Source organism: Nylanderia fulva, unplaced genomic scaffold (genome assembly GCF_048542155.1).
Source record: "Nylanderia fulva isolate GAGA-0341 unplaced genomic scaffold, ASM4854215v1 Scaffold1168, whole genome shotgun sequence".
NCBI lineage: Eukaryota > Metazoa > Arthropoda > Insecta > Hymenoptera > Formicidae > Nylanderia > Nylanderia fulva.
In genome coordinates, this window is record NW_028189374.1 from 1 (window position 1) to 5,000 (window position 5,000).

The window sequence follows — 5,000 nt, forward strand, 5'->3', positions numbered from 1 at the left end:
TTGCCAAAATGTTTTCATTAATCAAGAACGAAAGTTAGAGGTTCGAAGGCGATCAGATACCGCCCTAGTTCTAACCATAAACGATGCCAGCTAGCGATCCGCCGAAGTTCCTCCGATGACTCGGCGGGCAGCTTCCGGGAAACCAAAGCTTTTGGGTTCCGGGGGAAGTATGGTTGCAAAGCTGAAACTTAAAGGAATTGACGGAAGGGCACCACCAGGAGTGGAGCCTGCGGCTTAATTTGACTCAACACGGGAAACCTCACCAGGCCCAGACACCGGAAGGATTGACAGATTGATAGCTCTTTCTTGATTCGGTGGGTGGTGGTGCATGGCCGTTCTTAGTTGGTGGAGCGATTTGTCTGGTTAATTCCGATAACGAACGAGACTCTAGCCTGCTAAATAGGCGTACCTTATGGTATCGCGAAGGCCCCCGGCTTCGGCTGGCGGGTTTTTACTACCAACGTACAAACAAATCTTCTTAGAGGGACAGGCGGCTTCTAGCCGCACGAGATTGAGCAATAACAGGTCTGTGATGCCCTTAGATGTTCTGGGACGCACGCGCGCTACACTGAAGGAATCAGCGTGTGTTCCCTGGCCGAAAGGCCCGGGTAACCCGCTGAATTTCCTTCGTGCTAGGGATTGGGGCTTGCAATTGTTCCCCATGAACGAGGAATTCCCAGTAAGCGCGAGTCATAAGCTCGCGTTGATTACGTCCCTGCCCTTTGTACACACCGCCCGTCGCTACTACCGATTGAATGATTTAGTGAGGTCTTCGGACTGGTGCGCGGCAATGTCTCGGCATTGCCGATGTTGCCGGGAAGATGACCAAACTTGATCATTTAGAGGAAGTAAAAGTCGTAACAAGGTTTCCGTAGGTGAACCTGCGGAAGGATCATTAACGTTCCGGAAGGTCCTGCTCTGCGTCGAGAGTCCTCTCTTTTGGGAGAGACGCGCGCTCGCAGCAGTCGGCGACTAAATGGACGCGCTGAAAAGGCGCTCTCAGAGAAAAAGAAAATAACGGATTTGACGGAATTTGTTGTTGTGTTTTGATATAACGACGGACGCCGTCGCGCCTCTCTGACCGAAAGTAGTAGGCAAGCAGAGCAGCGCGCTCGGCGGTGTTCGACGACGATTCGGAGCGAGACGCTTCGCGATCACGCTCGTGTGTGTGCCATTCTCCGGCCACACACACACACAGAGCGTCGATTCGGCGTTGAGCGCGAACCGGTGGTAACCTATGCCCGCGCACGCGTGTGTGCAGCACCCACGACGTTCGTCGACGCGCGCCCTCCCCGTTGTCGCGGGGCAGCGGTCAGCGTGCCGAGAACACACGGTGTGCGACCGCGAGTGCCGAGCGAGAGGACCCCCATATATTATTATAATATATATATATAACACAGAGAAGGGATCGATGATATTTCGACCAATCTGTCAACTGTATCGGTCCGACGGTTTCTTCAAAGAGCTTCCGCCCCGGCTCTCCCGTTGCGGGAGAGACGCTCCTGAACGAGAAACACACAACTCTATCTTTGTGCCGTAGCCTTCCCTGGCGGGAGGCGGCGGTCCGCGCGCGTCCTCGGACGCGCGCGGACAGGCTGATCGAAGAGCCACCACGATTATTCTCTCTCTCTCTCTCTCGTCCGAGAGAAGAGACCACGATGGTTGAACGAGAAGCGCGTTTCTTCGCGAACGCAAAAATTTCGAACGATTACCCTGAACGGTGGATCACTTGGCTCGTGGGTCGATGAAGAACGCAGCTAATTGCGCGTCAACTTGTGAACTGCAGGACACATGAACATCGACATTTCGAACGCACATTGCGGTCCACGGATACAATTCCCGGACCACGCCTGGTTGAGGGTCGTTTTAGTACCCCTAAACTGCTTGCGCCCGAAAAGCGCGCACGGCCACGACGCGGGCGACCAGAGAATGGCGCGCGCGTCGCCTGTGCCCTGTGCAACGCTTACAATGGGCGTACGAGCGATCGTTGGACGTTCGCCCGAGGTGTCTGTGCCGCGCCGACCGGCCGCGGTGCAAATCCTGGCGTCGTCTGAAATGACACACCGAAATAATAATAATAATGAGGAGGAGAAGCGCACAAGCGTGTAAAACGTTGGCGAACGCGCGCCCAGAGAATGCTGCGCAAATTAAGAGGGGGAGCGTGTTTGTGTATCCAAGTCGTGTGTGTACGCGAGAGCCGAGGAGAAATGGGATGAGAGTAAGAGCGCGCGCGAAGGGAGCAACAAACGGCCAAAAAAAGGGTCAGGACGGTGAATGGCACCGCTTTCCCTAGAGCGGCGCGTGCGTCGTTGTCTCCCGAAAGTAGGTAGCGCTTGTCTCACCGTCTCTCCTCTCCGTACATCACACAGACTGACCGGACTGCTCTCGCACTCTGTGCCGCGTCTCTCGGTGCGATAGCGCTCGCGCGTCTTATGCCGAGGCGCCCTTGCCCGCACACATAACGGTATTACGGAGAAATATACGGCGCGTCGTCGTCCGGCGGAGAGAGCATTCGTAATCCTTTACCTCTTTACGGAGAAGGGTTTTGAATCGCGAGCCGACCGCGTGTCCGAGTCCACGAAATTTTCGTAAAGCGAAAAAAGGGGACCGGCGCGCCGCGTCGTGTACTCGTCGAATCGATTCCGCCCGAATTTCGTATATGAAAGAGAAGGGAGAGCCGAGAATCTCGAACCCCGCGATATATCGTCTCCATTACCACCAACGAGTGTGTGTGCGGTTAGCGCCCCGGCGATTTGCCTTCTCGCGTATTTCGTGTGCTGCCGCTGCTGCTCTCTCGTTCGACGCTCACTCTCTCTCCCTCTTATAATATATATTATAGAGGAGAGACGACGATGAGCGACGCGGAGGAGGCAAACGGCTACGAAAACTCACTATGCGACGACCTCAGAGCAGGCGAGATTACCCGCTGAATTTAAGCATATTATTAAGCGGAGGAAAAGAAACTAACCAGGATTTCCTTAGTAGCGGCAAGCGAACAGGAAAGAGCCCAGCACAGAATCCCGCGGTTCCGCCGCAGGGAAATGTGGTGTTTGGGAGGATCCGCTTATCCCGAGGTGCCGCGTCGCGTCCAAGTCCATCTTGAATGGGGCCACTTACCCGTAGAGGGTGCCAGGCCCGTAGCGACCGGTGCGCGCCTCGGGAGGATCTCTCCTTAGAGTCGGGTTGCTTGAGAGTGCAGCTCTAAGTGAGTGGTAAACTCCATCTAAGGCTAAATACGACCACGAGACCGATAGCGAACAAGTACCGTGAGGGAAAGTTGAAAAGAACTTTGAAGAGAGAGTTCAAGAGTACGTGAAACCGTTCAGGGGTAAACCTAAGAAACCCAAAAGATCGAACGGGGAGATTCATCGTCAGCGGCGCTGGCTTCGCGTCGGTCGGCGATGTCCCGCGGAGTCCTTGTGGCTTGCGCGCGGGCACGCTACCGTGCGCCGATGTCCGGCGCTCGTCGTCGTGCACTTCTCCCCAAGTAGAACGTCGCGACCCGCTGGGTGTCGGTCTACGGCCCGGGTGCGGTGTCTGTCGCGTCGCCGGTAAAACGGCACGCGACAAACCCTCGGTCGCCCGGCCGGCTGCTCGGCGGTACGCGCAAGGTATCAGGCCGCACTATTCACGGTGCGTCGAGACCGTCGCAAGCGCGCGCCACGGTACTCGGAGATTACGGACTTCGCGCCGTCCCCGGTCCTGGCCCGCTGTTGGTTACAGTACGGTACACCTTCGACAGGCCTGCGAACGTCTCCCGCGGTCTCGCGGGAGACCGATACCGGTCGGCGACGCTACTGCTTTGGGTACTCTTAGGACCCGTCTTGAAACACGGACCAAGGAGTCTAACATGTACGCGAGTCATTGGGACTTGTCGCGAGACCTAAAGGCGTAATGAAAGTGAAGGTCGGCCCTGGCCGTCGACCTAGGGAGGATGGGCCGCGTCGCGATGCGGCCTCGCACTCCCGGGGCGTCTCGTTCTCATCGCGAGAAGAGGCGCACCCAGAGCGTACACGTTGGGACCCGAAAGATGGTGAACTATGCCTGGTCAGGACGAAGTCAGGGGAAACCCTGATGGAGGTCCGTAGCGATTCTGACGTGCAAATCGATCGTCGGAACTGGGTATAGGGGCGAAAGACTAATCGAACCATCTAAGTAGCTGGTTCCCTCCGAAGTTTCCCTCAGGATAGCTGGCACTCGGCCGTTCCGCACGGAACGCGCGCGAGTCTCATCTGGTAAAGCGAATGATTAGAGGCCTTGGGGCCGAAACGACCTCAACCTATTCTCAAACTTTAAATGGGTGAGATCTCTGGCTTTCTTGAATTATGAAGCCACGAGCATCTACGGATCAGAGTGCCAAGTGGGCCATTTTTGGTAAGCAGAACTGGCGCTGTGGGATGAACCAAACGCAGAGTTAAGGCGCCCAACTCGACGCTCATGGGACACCATGAAAGGCGTTGGTTGCTTAAGACAGCAGGACGGTGGCCATGGAAGTCGGAATCCGCTAAGGAGTGTGTAACAACTCACCTGCCGAAGCAACTAGCCCTGAAAATGGATGGCGTTGAAGCGTCGAGCCTATACTCTGCCGTCAGCGGCAAGTGGGGCGGCAACCGGGAGCGGGCGTTAGTCTTCTCTCGCGTCGTCACGAAGCCCTGACGAGTAGGAGGGTCGCGACGGTGAGCGCAGAAGGGTCTGGGCGCGAGCCTGCCTGGAGCCGCCGTCGGTGCAGATCTTGGTGGTAGTAGCAAATACTCCAGCGAGGCCCTGGAGGACTGACGTGGAGAAGGGTTTCGTGTGAACAGCCGTTGCACACGAGTCAGTCGATCCTAAGCCCTAGGAGAAATCCTATGTCAATGACGGCGTACAATATACTCGAGTGTCGAGAAATAATAATAAATATTATACGAAAGACACACGCCCGTCGGGCGAAAGGGAATCCGGTTCCTATTCCGGAACCCGGCAGCGGAACCGCATACAATTCGGGCCCTCGTAAGAGTGTT

The 5,000-nt window shown here is 56.2% G+C and overlaps 1 non-coding gene and 2 pseudogenes across 1 annotated transcript; all 3 read left to right on the forward strand.

The window, feature by feature from the left end:
* LOC146724783 (small subunit ribosomal RNA) lies at positions 1-898 on the forward strand (annotated as a pseudogene; the record flags this gene model as incomplete).
* Positions 899-1,709: 811 nt separating this feature from the next.
* Positions 1,710-1,864, forward strand: LOC146724784 (5.8S ribosomal RNA). The gene has a single exon (XR_014926376.1). It is a non-coding gene; the product is annotated as a 5.8S ribosomal RNA (ribosomal RNA).
* Positions 1,865-2,899: 1,035 nt separating this feature from the next.
* Positions 2,900-5,000, forward strand: part of LOC146724785 (large subunit ribosomal RNA) — a 4,833-nt pseudogene continuing 2,732 nt past the window's right edge.